The sequence below is a fragment of the Anas platyrhynchos genome, chromosome 2 (assembly GCF_047663525.1).
Source record: "Anas platyrhynchos isolate ZD024472 breed Pekin duck chromosome 2, IASCAAS_PekinDuck_T2T, whole genome shotgun sequence".
In the NCBI taxonomy this organism is placed as follows: Eukaryota; Metazoa; Chordata; class Aves; order Anseriformes; family Anatidae; genus Anas; species Anas platyrhynchos.
Window position 1 is genome coordinate 49501202 of NC_092588.1, and position 19657 is coordinate 49520858.

General features: G+C 40.3%; 1 long non-coding RNA gene across 1 annotated transcript; it reads left to right on the top strand.

The window, feature by feature from the left end:
* The first annotated feature begins 10186 nt into the window (after positions 1-10186).
* On the top strand, positions 10187-18470 carry LOC110351583 (uncharacterized). Its single transcript, XR_002399200.4, has 4 exons — positions 10187-10426; positions 17300-17447; positions 17556-17690; positions 17816-18470. It is a non-coding gene; the product is annotated as an uncharacterized lncRNA (long non-coding RNA).
* Positions 18471-19657: the final 1187 nt, after the last annotated feature.

The window sequence follows — 19657 nt, forward strand, 5'->3', positions numbered from 1 at the left end:
GACAATGGCTGTACTGAAAGACACAATGGGCATCTGTTAGTGTAACAACAGGAGGGTTTTGTATAAATTGAGGAATGCTTCCATCTCATTCCATTATGTTTCTATGGGTTCTCAAGAAAACTACTTTCATTTCTGTGCCTACATCCTGTCCCATGGATTTCCTTGCTGTACCTTCTGCTGCTTCAGTGGAACTGGGCTACGGTGAGCCATACAAAGTGGATGAGGTTGCTGCATGGTGTACCAAAGAGCTGGTCACAGACAACAAAAGAGTGCTTAGTAGGTAACATTAGCACATGTGTGTACAAGGCAGGATATAAAAGTCAAAGAAAGAGGATTCAGTTTTATAGTTAGCAAGGATACATTATATGGCATAATTATGACTTTTTTTTGTTGTTTTGTTTTGTTTTATGCTTTGCTATATCCAAATGAATAATACTCATTATTGTGTTTGCATTGTACATCAGATTCAGGCTGAACACATAAGATCATTGCTTCGTATTTTTGAAGCACTTCCTACCTTCCTCTTCACTCTGCTGTGGCAGTTCTAGTATTAACGTCTGTCCTGATAATCCATATCAGATTTGGCCCTGGTCCTGAGGGCTGGCCTAGATGATCCCCAAAAGTTCACCTAACCTTTTGTGACCTATGGATAGTAAAAAATTTGCAACTGTGAGAAATAAGCCAGAAATTGTTTGTCCCACCTACAAAGCACGCTAGAAGTAACTATGAAGTAACCCTAGATTAATGACAGCATGGCTCTGTTTCCTCACAAAAAATGACTTTATTGCAGACACATGAAAGTGGAAAATAAAGCTATGAAACAACAGTTTTAGTAGGGGATCACTTTGTCACATTTCTGTACATTATTCCTACAGTTAAGGCACAATGAAAGGATAGTTTGATTCATTCTTTTTAAACCACAAGAATAATTCTTTTAACCTTCTCCATTAACCACAAGTGTTGTAAAAAAAACATAGAACAAAACTGTGACCCTGTATAGTTCCCTGTCTGCTTGCATTTTCTCAGATTCCACTAAAAATGAGACAAATTTAGCATTAACATTTTCTTTAAGCCTATGTGGTTATTTCCTTTAAGCAAGAAAAATATTAAATAAAATTAAAAAATCTTGAGACTAAAAGGAGCTCCAAGGAACACAGTTTGAACAGGACAGTACAGGTTACTGCACTTCAGCCACTAATGAAACTAGTCCAAAATTTGAGTTCTTAGAGGAAAACAAGTTACTATTTATTTTATTTTATTTTATTTTATTTTATTTTATTTTATTTTATTTTATTTTATTTTATTTTATTTTATTATTTTATTTTATTTTATTTTATTTTATTTTATTTTATTTTATTTTAAAGAGTTGACTGTGGTAATTTGCTAAGAACCAAATGTCTTGATTTCCTGAATTCTTGTACATGGTAACAAGCTAGGTCTAAGGGCTATGGGGTGGCCACTGGAATGAGTTCATTTTTGTCTTCTTTGCCCAATTAAAACTGAAATCTTTAAGCCAAGAAGTTGAAAAGTGATGCATATTTCTTAATTTCTGAATGTCCTTTTTCTGCAATCTTGAAGAATCTTGGATTTTAGAAAGTGAAGAGGACATTATCCAACAATCAAAACCCTTATGTCTAAATGGTAATAAATGCCCCAGATTAGTGCATTCAGAGTCACTGGTCATTTCAGAAAGGCCTGAGAATAAAGTATTGTTTTCTAAACACATTTTTCCCATGACCTACTAAGGGAATTGTGCAGTTACTACCTCCTTATCTATATATTTTTTTAGTAATGTCAATGCCCAGAGGAGATAATGTGTTGGATTAATTATCTGTGAAATATATATTGGGGATTTATTATTTTCTTTCATAAGGGAAAGGGCTCTGTCATGTTTTCCTATGAATATTAATGCATAAATGCTCTAAAAAATAAATACATGAAAAACAAAACAAAACAAAAAAACAACAGGGCTTGTGCTTTATTTTATGACTCATTGCAAAGTCTGTGGCATCAGAAAATCTGGGGATACCCACATGAGAGACTCAGAGACTTTGTGGCCTGCATTTCTTTAATTTTCAACAGAATTTAAACTTCTAAATTTACATTATGTTAATCAGTTGGGATTTATGAACACTTTAGGTTAGTTTCATGAAGTTCATTTGTTATCCAGTATGAAGTGCAGTACAATTAAGTTTTGCTGTCTAATAAAAAAAATATATATATATACATATATATATAAAATCTGAGAATTTTTAATAAAAAACCTGTCAGACTATTCCCTATCCACTGCTCATTTAGGCAAAGAAAACAGCTAATATTTTAGAGCCATACTTATAAGAGAAAAAATAATAATTTCTAAATCTGGAATAAGACAAATGCAAATACAATCCTTTGGGGCTTTGTTCCTATTTCCTGTATAGAAGCTGTAATTTTTTGTAGTATCCTTCCACCTTATTGCTTGTGTCTAGACATAAATTGACCATAAAACAATATTAATATTGTATATTGCCCTGGTAAAGCGTTTTTGTTTGGCATCAGGGTGGAACTTTGAACATTTTAATGGTACTTTCTGTAGCACAGTAGTTGTGAATGAGTTTATTTTAATGTAGAAATAAATTGGTTACTGAAGGTATTTTTATTATGCATCTCCTTGTAATTTCTGCCAAATAAACAAAATATTCCTCAGATAATTGGCCTATTAGTCTGTCACTTTCTGGCTATTTTTTCTATGCTGAATTAAAGGGGCCATAAATCCTAAATTCTTTATTAGCTTGCTGACTTTGCAGAGTTTGATGGTAAATAAACTGGCACAGCATTAAAAGCTCCTTATTGAAGGAAGACAATATGTTTTTTTGTATCGACTACTGCGTGATTCAATTTTCACTAAGTATCACCATGACCTTTATAACAGCACCATGAACTTTAAAAGCCAGTTTGCATGTGGTGGTTAACTTTCCCTTGTATAATGTGGTTTTAAAATGATGACCCAGCCTTTCCAGACTTGATAAGTGTGCAGCTGATAGTCTAATAATGAAAACAAAAGGTCTTAACAATTCTGAGAGCAATAATTAAACATTAAGTCATTAAGTGGCAAACTTGTGGAATTAATTGCATGTAAATGATTTTTTCATCTGCATATTATTATTATTATTAGTGGTACTACTACTGAATTATGTTTATCCTGTTTACATAAAAAAGGCTTTGAGCCTTTGCTTATAACTTTGAATTCTGGTAACTAAATCAAGATATCTATCATGCTGCATGTTGCTTTTGACTCTTACATTAAAGTCATTTCCCTTGTATCTGAGTGCTTGTCCTCTGCTTCTGCCTCAGGCAAATTATCATGAGACATCAAAATGTAGCCGTGCTGAAGACATCTAGTTTACTCCTGCAGAAGTTAAGTGTCAGGACCAATATTTGTACAAAAGGCAAATCAATATTGAGTGGACCTAGATTTGGGATGTAGCTGTTTGAAGACACAAGGTGCAAATCTCTTTCTCCTAGTCTGCCCATTCCTCAGGAACAGCTGTGTTCGTGTAGAGGAAGAAAGGTATCACCATTAATGCATAAGATAGGTGGTTGCTCACAATTATGTGTAGGCCATTTCCTCTTCAATTGCCCCCTTTGAAATGGTGATATTTTTTTCTGGAGGTAAAAATTTGATAAAAAAATTTAATAGTTAGAGCAATAGCTTCAAGTGCATTTTCAACTTTGCATACTTTTTTTTTTTTTTTTTTTTTTTTTTTTTTAATGACAGGGTATTTTGGTTTTATTTTAGGTTCTGTTTTTATTTTATTTAAGTTAATACTAAGACAAATGATTAATCTATGTTGGCACTGAATATCTACAAATGAGAACCAGGCTTCTTGAGAGAATGCTTCTATCTTACACACTTTCTAAATCCAAACATACGTGCAAAATGCTTGCAGGTATTATTTATGTCTGTAATGGGCAGAGAGTGCAGGATGGATGTGTAAACAAGAAATTTCTATCTCTGCTACAAATTTGCTTTACATCTCATAGTTTGTCAAGTTTGTCATAAGTTGTTCATTAAACAATTGCAGTGTCTAACAGGTTTAGTGGTGATGTAGAAAGGTTTCTTTACTGGTGTGCTTGTGATAATTGTACTAACATTTGTACTAACAATTGACTAACGTGCACAGCATTCAAATCTGTCTTTCTCAAAAGTAAATTTTTAGAATGTGATTTTCTTTTTGTCCTGCTTCCCTCTTATTCCTCATGAATATATGGGTTTTAAAACCAGCCCTGTCTGTGAAATAGCTAGGGTCTCTACAGTAGGACTGTATGATTTATTCCAGGCAATTAAAATCAATTCCTAACCTACACAAGGCACTAAAACCTGAATTGCTCAACACACTGGGCTGTTGAGCGCTGTGTGGTAGATTTTATTGTACCATAAGTGCTTTACTGTGCTGTAAAAAGGAGAACGTAATTGCTGTGTACAACTAATATATTCAATTAGGTAAGGATAATGTTTAATAGAGCTTTTTGTTGGTTTCACTTACAACTTGTGAGTTCAAAAGAGACGCTGAAGTTAGGGAATTTCAGGATGTAGAGTGCTCTAAGTATGACATACGCTTCAACAGCCTAGCACCAAAGCTATCCTGCAGAGACAGGATTATTGTGCATTTCTGCATTGACTGAAATGGCAGTGCTTAATTTATATTGATTCAGCCTGATAATTGGCAGCTGGAGGCTCTTACAACTTGTTGAAAGAGTGTTTGTTTTCCTAGTGCAGCTCCTTAGGTGCAATGACATCAGATTCTGTCTGTATCCTAAGAGCAGATATAGGAAAGTTTTTAATAGTTAAAATTAGATACCTGAACAGCCAACTATGAACAGAAGTTGTTTACAGTGATGGCATAATTTCACCTGCAGGCTTTAGGTTTTATTTTGTTATGTCCCTGTGCAGCTCAGTGAAGACAGATTTCACTACCTAGGTATTCTTTGTGCACAATCACAGTTCTATATTAGTAGGACTGCTATGGATGCCCTGGATTTACCTTGGGTGTCTCCACCCATGTGAAGGTGACAAATTCCCCAAGGTAAGCACCTGCCAAACCTTTGCCTCGAAGGACTACTGAGAACTGACCACTGTATGTAATAAACTCATTCTTCTTAGGACTCGGTTTTCGGTGGGCACTGACAGCATGCTTATTCTTAGTCTCATGTCAAGTTTATAGGTACAATATGACTTCTCTTTCTCCTGTTGTTTTTGTTGTTCTGAAAAACTACCTGTTTTCTGGGTTTTATTGCTTACTTGAGGAAATCAAAAATGTAAAAGGGAGAGTAAAGGCCTCAAAATTGTTACTGTGTGTATGTGTTTTTACACAACAGTACATGAAGACAGCTGAATCCCCAGTGTGGTTGATTGTTTTTAAAGTCCATCTTCACATGAGGATTCTTCTCATGAGGAGGGAATTGTTATATTCATTCTCAATGTTCCTCAAATTAAGAACTTCACCACAGAAATTCATGTGTGTGCCACAAGAGCAAGGTGTTAGTGCACGTTATCTTCTTGCCTGTTGACAATCCAGATACGTCCCACTGACGCTGACAGCAAGCAGAGCCCCTGTTCTAAAAATGGACCCAAGCAGCAGAAGGCCTCCTGCAGCCTTCTTAACCTGGGAAGGCCAGGGTAGGAGCTGGCTGGCCCCCAGGCTGCCTGGCAGCAGCGGCATTTCATTCCTGACCACGCAGGAAGGGCTCTGCAGTCAAATTATTCAGCAGAGGGGGAGAATCAAGCGCTGAGCATAAGCTACTCTAAGCCTCCTACAAGGCTCTTCTTATTGAGCCAGTTGGTTTCCAAGACATTTTTTATTCACCGCCATTCTCCTCCTCCTCCTCCACCGAAAGACTAAATTTTTGGCTAAAGCCAAAAATTCAGTGAATTCTCTATAGTCTGCTCCAATGGGCACAACAATAACCTATTTGATCATGTGTTTGGTGGCCACAGCGCTGCCGGCCTATAGCACTTATAGCAGATACCTGGGCCCTTGGAGGGGGAGGTCTCCTCTAAAGAGTAGGACAACTTTTCATCTTGAAGAGATTTATTTTATGCAACTCTGCGACTGCATTCAGGCTCTGAATGAAGGTTGCTGGTGTCACCCATGTGACATTTGGGGAAATGCCTGGTTTGTTTTTTTTTTTTCCTGTTTTATCAGCAGTTGAGGCCCTTCTCCTTGCTATCATGGCTAGGCTAGTATCTTCCTTCCTGCTACTGTCAGCCCCAGAAAGCCTTCTCAGGGGTGAGTCCATAGTTTCTGGTAGAGGGTGCTGTAAGTGCTCAGGCTCCCTCCACTTCTGCCTGGCCATGGAGGGGTCTGCCACCACACTGAGCATCTGTTTCCTTCCATGCCAGTGGTGGGTAGGAAGTTGCCTTGTGCAATCACAGACATCATGGCTAAGGCCAGCAATACGTGAAGTAGCAGAATGAGCACTTCTGAAATCGGTGGGTGAAGCCACATGCACATCTCTTGCATGTGTTAAGACTGGCAATATATGTAATGAGCTCATTTTCACTTGAGAATGATGCTCCTGATCTTACTGATCCTTTTTCGTATCCAAATGCAGGCTTATGAACACCAGAGTAAGCAGCCTGTGATCTTCTGCCTCTTAGCCCCTTCTGGCAAAAGTCTTGAAATGTGCAGCAGGCTGAGACTGAGAATGAAGGGAGTGCCTGCTGCGGGCTGGCAGGGAGCAGGGAGTGGGGCACGTGGGGACCACTTGTTTGTGACCACAGGCAGAGCTGGGCCTCAGAGCCATGCTGGAGCAATTATCCCAGGCAGCTTTGGGCAGGGAGACCAAAGCAGACTCACAAGTAATTTAAAAAAAAAGCACTTGCAGCCCCCTGTCACTCCTTCTGCCCTCTGTGGTTATAGGGAACACTGTGCAGGAAAAGGCATGCCAAGGCCTTAGGGAGAGGAGTAGGCTGGTGCTTTCAGCCTCCATTGCCTCCTGCTTCTAGCCAAAAGCAATATTTTGTTGGGTACAGGCAGGAGTGCTGACAGTAAGGTAGGAGTGGGATCAGTCTGAGAGCTGGGCTTTGTAAGCGTGTTTCTAGAGGGGGGGGGGGGGGGGGGGAATTGCCCTTGGCTCCATAGCCAAACAGCCTCTCCAGGAGGAGGGAAGCAGGAAGGAGGACCACGAAATCATCTTTGATACTTAATGCAGTCATAAGATTGTTGGCCTAACCACTGCTAGCAGCAGTAAGCTCTTGTTTTATTAGGTGAATTTTAAAATATATGGGGAGGTTATCACTTTTTCAGACTATTATAATAATATATATATGCATACAACCAGGAGAAGTATAAATTTCAATAATATTATATATACATGTATATATAAATGAAATCAGGATTTTACAAAAAGATTATATATTCTTCCCCAAAGGAGAAAAGCTGCTCTTTCACACTGCTTGAAAATATGTTAAATTTCTCATTCTCCAAGAATTTTCTTGCACGCTAAACATTATTCTTCTCTCAGCGGCCAGGTTGTTTGTGAGAACTGAACTATAAACCACTGGATATCTCCATTTGTTAACAATTTCTCTCCACTGTTTGCTTTTTCCTTGTGAAAAAGCCTGAAAGGGCTCAGAAAAGTGAATTAACAAGAGCAGTAGCCCAGGATTTGTTGTGTTCCCAAGTGTCTGTGGGTGAGAGTGAAACAGACAGGGTTGAGTCTCTGGCAGTACAGTAGGTCAAACAAGAAGAGGTGGTTTTAGGGAAGGGTAACCACAGAAGGAGTTAACCAAAACTGGATGTAACAAATGAAAATATGCATGCACATACATCTAGAAGGGACCTACTATTTGATCTTGCCTAAATCAGAGCTATTATGCTTACAAATAAGGAATCCATTTCTTGTTTAGCACAGAAACTGTCTTTGTGCTTATTATGTTAGTTGACTCCACAGCCTATGTTTAAAATGCCCCAAGGCTAGGATTGTTGTTTTTCTCCAGTCATACAGCAATACACATTTCAGCACCAATTCAACTTAGCTCAAAAAGCTGAAGTAATGCTAGTCTGGAAGCTAATACACCATATTATATTTTCCCTCTGTATTCAGAATTTGGTCTGTGGAGTATCAACTGTTTAAACTTAGTGACATTTTAAGTCCACTTGGAAAGTAAGAAATAGATTTTCTACTTCTGTGAAAGTCATCCGACAAGTAACCCAAGCATTTGTTTCTCTGATGTGAAAACTACAATATTTTGCACAGCTGGAAGGTAAGGCTAAATATCTGCCTCTTCTGGACCACTTCTCAGGTCTGTAGAAATATTAGTTCCTCTATACAAAGGAAAAAATAGACATTCTCGTAAAATGTGTCTTGAAAGAATTGTTTCTGGGTTTCTGCAGGGAATGGATTGTGTTCTTTTCTATTGGTACTTACTTTTGTTCTTTTCTATTGGTACTTACTTTTTCACTTACGAAGTGAAAAATGCTAAGTGCAAGGGAAAGGGGGGTTAAAAATAAATTTGAAGAACCAAAAAATGTAATAAATTGGGTGAGCGTGGAAAAATTCTGACAGACTATATAATTAAAAAGGTTTATTTACCTTCTTCTCTGTGACCAGAAGTATAGGAAGCCCAAAGGGAGGAGAAGTGGAATGAAAAACAATATACTGTTAATAACCCAGCTGGTACAGACAAAGGAAGTGTCTGTGAGAGAGAGCAGAGGGAATGTGGGAGAATGCTGCCTGCTGTCTCTGCGTTTCCTAGTGAAAACCTAGCTGAATATTATGCCTGTGTTCTCCCTGACTCCGCTTTCTGGAGAGATGTTGTCAGCACCTTTTGCAACCCAACGCACTCGATGTCTTGGCCCCAGTATGTCGCTGGTCACAATATGCTTTTGGTGATTTTTTTTATCTCCTGGGGCATGGGCAGAACTCGAGGCTTTCATTCCTTTCTTTCATCTCTTTGAGGCATAAGCCGTTCCCTGAAGTCATTGTTGACATGGGATTTCCTTGTGGTGACCGCAAAACTGCATTACCAAATTGTACACGTTTTGCCACCACAAGTGATTCTGACAATTTTCTACAGCCATTGGAAAGTGCTTTCCTAATGAGAACGATGAACAGGTCAAATGATTTCCTTTTGCTCCTTTTGCAGCCCAGAAGATTCCCAAATGCCGAGATGGTTTCCTTATTCTCAGAAACATGCTCATTTATTCTGTTGGTTTCTGGTCAGAATTAACTCTGCATGCTGGTTCAATTTCCTTCAGGCAAATTTAGATCTGGATCTAAATTCTGATGTTGTGCTATTGCCTTATGTTTACAACAAGGCAGCAGCTTCATCCAGAAGATAGGAGGCAGAGATGGAACTAAGCCACGTGATGCTAAGAATCTGTGATGTAATGTCAGCATCCTCAGCATCACTATGTATATATACTGTAATTGTGAATGGTGTGTGACTTGAACACTTCCCATCTGCATGGGCCTAATGGTGATCAGGATGTGGGGTGGCTATGGGAACGTCTAAGAAAAAAACAACACACCTGAAAGGCAGCTAATATCATTTCACAGAGGGTATTCTGGTGTCACGGCTGCTGGAATGCTTGATGCTTTTTTTTTTTTTTTTTGGGGGGGGGGGGGATGGTGAGATGGGGATAAGTGCATGGAAAGAGGCAAAGTCCTTTTCCTTTGATGTTCATACTTCAATCTCTTTAAATGGACACCAGGGTTTGATGGCATTTTCAGCATCTATTAAAATAGATTGAAGTGACTCAGAGCCACTCTACTGTAAAATCTGTGCAGTTTTAAAAAGCATGGGGCAGCCCTGTGTCCCCAAGTCAGAAAAGAGAACAAAGAACAGCTACAATAAATAATAACCCTGTGAAAAAAAAAATAATAAAAAAATAATACCAGAAAGACTGAGAGCCTGCCACCATAAACATTATTTTACAGGAAATGACAGTTCCTTAAAAATATTGAGAATAATTCTCTGAGGGAAGGAGAAAAACAACAAACCCTTTTCCATTTTAGAATTACCCAGTGATGTCAAGGCTAAACCATTCCTGTCTTGTGATCTTGACTAGATGGTCTCTGAGTAAAAGTTCTTCAGGAATATAAATGTAGCCCTTACTGTAACCCTGGATTTTGCAGCCCTGGTACAAATATGGCTGGTACAGTATGACTTCTGGTCACATCAGCATCTTTTGTGCCTTGTCACAGCAGCTTACTGTGGATAGGCACAACTGCCCAGAGCTGTTTGTTTGGAGATTGAACTCTGGCTTGAAGACACTCCTCCTTCCCATGTGCTACCCATGTGCCTTAATGGTTGGCACCTGCACTTAGGTGGGCGTTAGCTGCAAATCTGCATTTGAGTACAGAAGAGGGGACACTCAGAGACACCTACCTGAAGCAAACCCTGTCCTGTCCAACGCAAATGAGCCAGATCATGGCAGAGGTGAGGAATGGTGTGTTCCCCTCCTAGATATGCAATAGCACTCAGGTGGTATTTATTTCATACTGACACGCAAAAGGACTGCAAGTGCTTGATCAGTTTGTTCATGAGGGAAGAATTGGCTTGTAATAATTGGTCTTCAGCCTTGAGTATGCTGATCCTGACTTTCTTACTCTCAGGTAAGAGTAAACCCTGGGATCTGCAAGCTCTGCACTAATTTAGAAACATGCATTTCACTAAATACTCCAAGCCTGTGTGCAGGGAAAGTACAAACCAAACATGGGACATAGGGAATTCGCCTCCTATTTTTAGAGTGCTTTGAAAGTGTGTGCTTAAATGGGAGACCTGAATTAAGCCCAAGGCATTTTCCCCACAACTGTGGTTTAATAACTATACCAGCCATGATTTTTATACTGGTAATAGCTGCTTTATTATTGAAAGATGCTTTAGCGTCATTTCACAGCTTTTTGTGCTGTTTTAAGTTCTACAATGCGCTGCTTGATTAATGTTTTTGTAAAAGCTTCTCTTTGTAAAGGAGAAACTTAAAAACAAAGCAGACAGGAAAAAAAATAAGGGAAAACATTTCTTGAAATAGAAACTGATGACCATTCTTCTTATCTAGCATGTTTTCATCTGCAAAAAGACATGCACCATATGTTTGTTAAAAAATTTAATCCCAGCCAAAGAGTTCTTATCCTCCCCCATAGGTTTCAGTTCCGTACTCTGCAAATGAACAGAAGCCACTTTGATAAGGGTATGAAAAATAGGGAAAGGAGAACAGCCTGAAATGTAACCACTGCAAAGCAACTTGTGAGTATTTTGCAGATACGTAGAAGGGATTGGAAAAAGAGGAAAGACTTCCTTCTCAGGTATGCTTGCATGTGTAAGGGACATGAGGAGTTAAGGGCATCCGCATCCTAAGGAAAGGAGCAGATCTTTCTTCCTTGTCCCAAGAACAGTAAAACTCAGTTCTGCCTCCAATCTGTGTGAGATTTGAATGGACTCATTCACTTCAGAGTAAATGTATCGGTCAGATATCTCACTGTAGTGCTAGAGGCATGAGCCCCAGGTCAAGGCCAAAAGGTACAAGCAACCTGTTTGTCTTGATTACAGAATAATACAACTGATATTTAGTTAAAATGTGACTGTGATCTTCATAATCACTTGGGATTTTTCTGAATATGAAGAGGAATTGAATGTGAATTACATGATGAGATTCATAAGTGGGATGTTGACCATTTGCAGTCTTCCAAATGTCCATGCATAGTTTTTCAAAAATTACAATAATCACCCTGTTTATCCAGACAAAATACACACTTAGATAATGCTATACCACAGAGCTGAGGTTTCCATAATAGGAAAGCTGGCTCTAAATTCAGGAATTCCCTTAATGTCAAAACTAATTGTGTATTTTGATGTGGGCTGATCAAAACCTGTTGTCCTCCACTGTTGCAGTTTTTTTGTGGCAGATGTGCTGATTTTCCAGCTAGGAAAATAAAAGAAAGAAAGACAAGATCAAATCAAAGAAAGACAAGGATGAAAATGAGGTATTTGCACAGCTCAATGTCAGGTATTTGGGCTCTATAATGATGGAAAACATTATGGCAATAGATGCTACTGTGAATCAGCTGGGGTTCCTGGCAGTCTGCTGTAATTACCACCCCTTCTGCCTATAGGGGCCTGTGATAGGCTCACTGTCACCTCCCTAGATGGAGAGATGAGCACCGTCAGAGAAAAATTCCGCACTCCCCAAATAAGAGCCCAGCTGCCACGTATTTATATGCTCTGGATTGCCCTCTGGAGGTGCCAGCTGCTCTCTGTAAACTTTATAGAAAGATTGGGCTCCAAGTTGAGTGGTGAAAATAGGGCATTTGTACTTCAGACTGATTGCAGATCTAGTCTGTATGGGTGCCCCCTTCAATAATCAAAGAAATCAACATGTGGGCAGATGTTTGTGCAGCAGCACAAGCACCTCAGAAGGTGTGGTGGAGCAGATGCTCTGGCCTCACTGCTGATGCTATGTGCCTGTTTTGGGGCTGGCAACCACCCATACAAGCCCTGCAGGAGCGGGATGGATGCAGTAGCTTATGCCTGTGTTGCTGCAGTTCATGACACTTGCAGGCAGGTGCTCTTTGGATCTGCCACATGTGCCAAGCCTCGATGCCAGCACCCTCCTCTGCAGAGGGAAAAACAAACAAAAAACAAACCTGAGCATTTGTTTTATGAACCCCATGCAAGCAGAGCACTGCACAACAATATTAGTGTCTGATACTGCAGAGCCCCTTGTGCTCCTCTGACTTGACCCCAGAGTGAGTGATAATGAACTGTACTCACAAATTGAATCCGCTTGATATATCAAAACATGCATTTCTATTTTTACTGGGTGGGCCCAGCAGTGTGCTCAGTTACTATTATTTTATTTTCAGAAAGATTTTTGTAATTTTGAGGGCAGAAATATAATTGGAAAACAAAAATACAGAGCTAATGGGTTAGCATAACAAAAGGTACCAGAGTGGGTACAGATCCTTAATGCTTAGAGTAAAGTATCTATTCCCAGAATGGAATCTGAAACGTTTTGTTTAGGCTCTGTCTATAACGCAAATGGAAAGTTTGACTTCTCTGGATAATGATCCAAAAGTCTCAGAAGCAGTGAAAGGAACCTCCACTAGCTACGAAACACTAAAAATAGTGCTGCATCTGAAATTCCGCCTTTTTTTTTTTTTTTTTTTTTTTTTTTTCTTTTTTTATGAAACCAGTTTGGGGATGCCTGTGTGGGATACAAAATATTTTCCCTGGTTACTCGCCTGCATCAACAGGGCATCTAAGTCTCAGTTCGAACCTCAGACCATGGGATTATATATTTTGGATTCTTTGCATTTTTATTGTTCAGTCTGTAGCACAATGCCGAATCAAACTGGTGTCTGAATTAAGGCTTAGAAATGAGCTTTTTTTAAAGCAAAAAAAAATATAAATTAGGCTTCTTTCAAAACAATTTGATCCCATGATCTAGGGCTTGCTATGGTGCTGGTGCATCCCTTTTTCCCTGGCCACTTGTAACTGGAAGACACCACTGTTCTTTTCCAGCCCATGTACCTGGATTTCTTTTTTGCCTGGACCATAACACAGGCTGAGGAAGAGGGAGGGCTGAGGATTGGTGAGATGGTGCTAGAGTATTGGAGCCAGACCAGGGAGATCCAAACTCAGAGCCCTGCAATTTGGATGCAGATATATTTATTTTTATGGTGCCTCTGCCATCAGATCAGCTAAAAAACATCCTCTGCGCTCCAGTCATGTGTTGCGTAAGTTTTATATTCCTTTTCCAGTGGCATTCTTTCTCTTATGAATGAATGCAATGTTTTTCTAAGACATGCTTACCCTCTTGCGCTATGAAAAAGATGTATTACAAGCTGTGGCATTACAGGTTATCTCACATTAGCTGAGGGGCTTGCCCTTTGCCAACTTTGACTCTTTGGCTGGGAACTTGTGGTCCATGCCCATCATCCAGGCCGCCAAGGCTGGGAGCAGTGGCTGTCTGTCCAGCTGGTGGTGTGACAGGGTTTTTGAGAGCTCAGCTCGAGGCTATCTCCTTCACTCAGTGATAACTCGTCAGAGTTGCTGAATTTTCACCACTACAGCAATATCTGTCTGACCTCAAAAATAGTCGATTACCAGAGTGACTTTTTTTTTCTGTGGCTGTCAGGCAGTGTGCATGACTTTCACCTTTCACCTCAAAGTAGACTAAATTTCTAACGTTATTATCTAATTATAGCACTGGTCATTGGAATGGAAAATTATTGTTACTTGTTTTTCCGTTGTTGGTTGCTCTGGGGACAGATACCCCTATCCAAATATGTTAGTTTAAAAAATTATTTTTAAAAGCACGCTGCTTCACAGAGCAACCCTGCCAGGTACTTCTCTCTTTTGCCTGGAGCTATTCATCCGCTGGCTTCTTCTCCTATTTCTTGACTCCCTCTTTCCTACCAGAGACAAGGATAAAGCACACAAAGCCATTCTCTTCTCTTCTCCTCATTTTGCCCCTCTTGTCCCAGCCCAATTTCTCCTGTAGTTTCTAAGGTCAGCCCCTATGAAGGCTCATTCTGCAAGGATGGAAAATGAGAAAGGGGGAGAGAGGAAGGACTGTGTCCACAGTGTGCAAGGAATTCTGTGTTAATAGGAAATATTGCAAATAAAACCAGTAGCTGAATGGTCTCTTCTAGGCCTTGCAGTTGTAGGGCATCAAAGCATATACTCCCATGCTGGATGTTGCAATCTTTGAGTTGCTGTCTCCGTTACCAGAATTGTCTCTAATGCTTTTGTTTCCCTGTAAAGTGCCTGCAGCAGCAATGACTGAGACTGAATACTGTTCAAAAGGACTTTTTCAGTGTGTGTTTAAAGGGAAGAAAGAGGAGAGGCTGTCCTTCTCCAGTCCTTTCTGAGAGAGTGGTTTGCAGTAGCAGGTTCTGCAGAATGGCAGGGGGGCATAAGGTGGAAGAGATGAAGGGATGCCAAAAACAGACCCTTGGGCATTTCAGCATCTCCTTGAAAGGGAGTGCTTCTTGCCTGCCAGCCCCAAGAGAGTGAGGAATAGCATTTAGGGGGACATGGCTGCCCACTGTCTGGCTGTCAGGAATGATGCATTTCAATCACAGTCAGCCTAAACTGGCCTTGAACTAAGGACCTGGAGGAGTTGGTGGTTTCCTTGATTGCGTAGGCTCAGCTGGAGGAAGGAGTTCTGGCTGAAATGCAGGTGTGTGCAGCGATGTCTGCTCTTTCACTTGGGTCATAAATCTATTATTTTACTGTTATACTGCCCCGTAGAGAATTCTGGTTTTGGTTCAGTGTGCTCTGGGATCTGCTCAGCCTCATTTCTTGTTGGGCTGAGCTGATGCAGCCAGCAAAAGTGTAAACTGCAATGGTGCTCCTGTGATGTGAGGGGCCGGCTCTCCCTGGCTACCAAACCGAATGTAATTTACATCACCACAACAGCAGAGCAAAGTTTACAGCCATTACCAAAGGAGTCCAGAGAAATGTTTTATGTTTTTATTCCAGCTAGCTCAGATCTACTGCATAGCTGCATGTTTACAGCAATCTGCGTAGGACTGTCTTGGAACTGCTTCATTGCATCCCACAGTTATCACTTTACAATTAGCTAGAGTCAAGCCAATAATCTCACAGAATATAACCAAGAGTAATTGTATTTCATGTCATGGTTCCAGTCTTGTTTTAAAATTTTCTTAAAACTACACTTGAAATAAAAATGCATTTAACAAATATCCTAAATGGTTAACTCCTATTCAGTGACGAATAGGATGTTTATTGCTTGTGGTTTCTTCAGATTGAAAATGAATTTCAACAAGTTATGATCTTATACTAGACAGTTTTAATTATGTGACATGCCTGGTTGTTATTTGAGAGTCCTTGCTCGTGTTTGGATTCTTAACACGCAGGGGAAAAAAATCATAGTTTGTTGTTTATTAAATGGTTCTTTCAGAATTTGGACAATCTTTTTCAAAATTCTTTCCATTTCAAATGTAATTACACACAGGCAGGTAACCAGGCACATTGAATTAGAATTATTTTTTCTACTTTTCTTTTTACACCACTGAGGAATGGTGCTTAAAATGCCTTGGCATCACCTGTCTCTGAAAACTTAAATTACTAGTAATCTAGCGAGAAATTATCAACACTGCTAATAATACTCCATTGCAGGGACTATCCTATACTTCTTATTCCACCAAAACAAAATAAATAAAGAAATTTGCAATCAGACACAACCATGGCTCAACTGCTCTAACTTATTTGATTTGAAATGAGCAAACATAATTCCTCCAGATCTGAGTAGATTCACAGCTATGAAATGTCACAATTGCCCAAGAAGGTCATCCTCTCATTTCTCCTCCTTCAGCCTCCCTCATTAATGGATCTCCAAGAGCCCTCTGCGGTATTGATCTAGTCACGCAATGCATGCGGGGAGCCCCGGGATGTGTTTCCAGTGGTTCAGCCAGCAGCCCTGTCCTGTTAGTGCTCTGCACCGACCACCAAATAAAAAAAGATAACACCATTTTTTCTAATGATTCATTAGGAATGCTAATGATTCATTTCTCATACATATGGAAGTGTTCAGTCATCAGGAACAGCTTTAAATTCTTACTGCAGCTACAGTTAATGGCACCTCGAGGTATCGTTTGGATATATTTTGCTGGGTTTGGTGTCCTACAAAATGTGACTAAACCAGGATTGCTTCTGTGTGACAGATCTCTCCTACTGTGTTTTACGTTACTCTGAGGTAATGCTAATAATGTATGTCTGCTTTCTAACCGGTCAGGTTGTATAACCATGCAGAACAAGGCCAGCAGTCAACATTAGCATTTTAATTACAAAGGTTTCTATCAGCAGATTTTTACTGCACGAGACAAAATTTCTAGACAGACGCTGTGCCACGAAGAGGGAAGCTTAACAAAGGACAGCAGGGAAAAAACGTCAGACCTATAGCAATGCATCTGATTGTAGAGAGCTTTCTGCAGACCCTGTGGCCAGTCAGCTGAAGTGAGTGGTGAAGTTGTGGGATAATGAATGGAAGATAAATCGAGCAGAGGAGAAATTTGGGGCTCATAGGGAACTGCCTGTTCTGCTGGGGCAGGTGAATATTTCTGAGGGTGCCTACTCAGCATATGTTGGAGTGGAATGAATTTCCTTATTGTGAGGCAAGACAAGCTCATTATTTAAGAAGATAAAATAAGTATGGCCTAGGGCTGGTGCAGGGGAGTTAAACTGACTCTGAACACAAAATAGGTTTGAACTGTGGTTTGTTTGTTTGTTTTTCTCTTTAACTTTTCTTGAACCAGAACTGAACTTGCATGTTATCTTGAATTTTAGCTGACTGCATGCTGGAAGTGAACAAATAACAGCTTAAGTCAGAGCTGACTGCGAACCAAGCCGAAAAACCGACTGGCATGGCTCCTGGTGTGCAGGCTGCTGCTCTGGCTGCTCCCAGGACTGAGCATGAGAAGGGCTTCCAGAGCAGGTAGGAGGAGTACCATGTTTCTCTGTAGTCTCAGACAGCAAGGATCAAGAGGCAAAACACTCCAGTTAATCGTGTCTGTAAATGTTAAAGTCATTTTCTTCCCCTCAGGTCCCCAAAGCAGGACTCTCATATCGTGAGAATAACAAATACAAAACAGCTTGTACTGCCATGGTTGTCCTGAAAAGGCTTCAGGAATTTTTCCAGCTTTGATGGGACTTAATGCCTTACCTCTTCTTTCTATAGGTGAGTCAAAGAAATAAGATAGTTGAAGTGATTAAAGGATGTTTCTGGGCAGGACTGTTTAAGACAGCCAGTCAATGCAGTGAATTTCAATCAGCAATAGTGATTGATTACGTTCTACCTAATAGGATCAGTGGACACAATATATACTGGACTTCTTTTTTCCCCAACATTCTTCTTGGCCACTGAACTCTGATAACTGCAACTCGTTTTGCATATTGGATGAAGCAGAGACAATGTTTTCCCCAAATTCCCCCGAGTTATTGCTACAAGAAAAGCGATGAGATAAGGTGGAACAAAGCTTTCTGTGGCTGGAGTTTGTTCTTTTATAAATGTTTTTTTTTTTTTTTTTTTTTTTTTTTTTTTCCCTGTCATCAGCAAGGCCTCCTCATCCTCCCCAGTGCTGAAATGTTTTCACCTGAGGTGTGTGTCACACACCTGGTGGTGAGGGTCTTAGGTCCTGGGAGCTGAAAGGAAGGGAAAAAAGTGCTGCTCAGTGGTGAGATCACTGCTGAGACATGTGCTGTGCGCAGGACGGTTCTCGGAGCCTGGCAATTTCCTTTGCTTCGCAGAGGGCAAAAAAACTCTGTGTGGCCCACAATGTGCTTTCACTAAGTGGTGTGTCCTCAGGGAAGGAGAAGAAGCTCTTCTGCTTTGCCTTGAAATTGCTTTCCGTGTCACTTGCTAAACAGTTATCAGTTAAATAAACTCCTGGCTATCCTCTAGACATGATTCTCTACTGGGAGTCGCTTTATATACATTTCATTCAACAGATACTTTTTCCCTTACTTCAATTTCACATTCTGTTTTGCATATTTTAGTAAGAATCCTATGCTTTATTGTTTCCATGCTGGTGAATAGTGCTCCTCCAATTCTCAGGATACACATTTTCTGGTCCTGCCCACAGCTGGACGAGTGAACGTGTACGCACTCATCAGTAAGGCCGTGATGTATTTTTTGTACTTCTTTCTACCACAGAGGTAGGGTTGGAGGATGGATGTCTTGTCGTCCTACCAGAACGATGTGTGTGCAAACAGTTAACTCCCGGCAGCTGTTGGGAAGAAATGTTGTAATTTACACAAAAGGCGATTTAGCCAAAAGGTGGCACTGCGGCTGCACAGATTTTGCAGCAGATCAGCAGTCTCGTAGAAGTTAATGAGCCATTCAATACATGCATTGTAACTCCACTTTTCATACCTTGTCAACGGTAAGTATCGAAAACTGGCTAATTATTTCCCAAACATTAGAATAATAGCCGTGTTTCAGGAGCAACCAATTTGGTAACCATACTGTAAAAGTAATGAATACTTTATCCTTGCTTCAGGGAATTTGGACAACCCAATAAAAACAAACAAACAAAAAGCCAATCGATACCTGAAAATGTGCTGCCAAAGTGGACAGAATATTTCAGCTCTGCATGTGTCCTACACACAGACTCTTTGTCCTGACTGCTTGCTTTGTGGCCTCCAGGGCAAGGAGAGAGATGTTCCTCAGCAGCTTGTTCTCGGGATAGATCCCTGCTCTTAAAAGCACTTCTGGGGCTGGCTGTACCAGGGGCTGGTGAGATGGTTCATTAGCAGGCTGAGCACTACACAAGCCTCATATTCTGCCACCTACAGACTGGGCCACTCAGCAAGCTCACAAAGGCCACTGCGTGCTGAAACACATGCCAGCAGTTTGGGAACCCAATGCCCAGGTTTAGTTTGCGGTGAAGATGCTGGGGTGAGCCACAGAGGGATGAGATATGGAAAGGGAGAGAGCCATGGCCTCGGGCTGCATCCTTTCACGGGTGTCCTGCTGTTGGGGGCTTCAGGGGCTGAAGGTGGAGAGGGCAGTGTCTGTATGACTCTTAGAAAAAAAAAAAAAACAAAAACAAAAAAACAGTGTATAAATAAAAATAAACAAAAAGCACATGAAAAGATTCTTAAGTAATAAAGTCAATAAGCCAGGACTCCGAGAGCATATTTAAG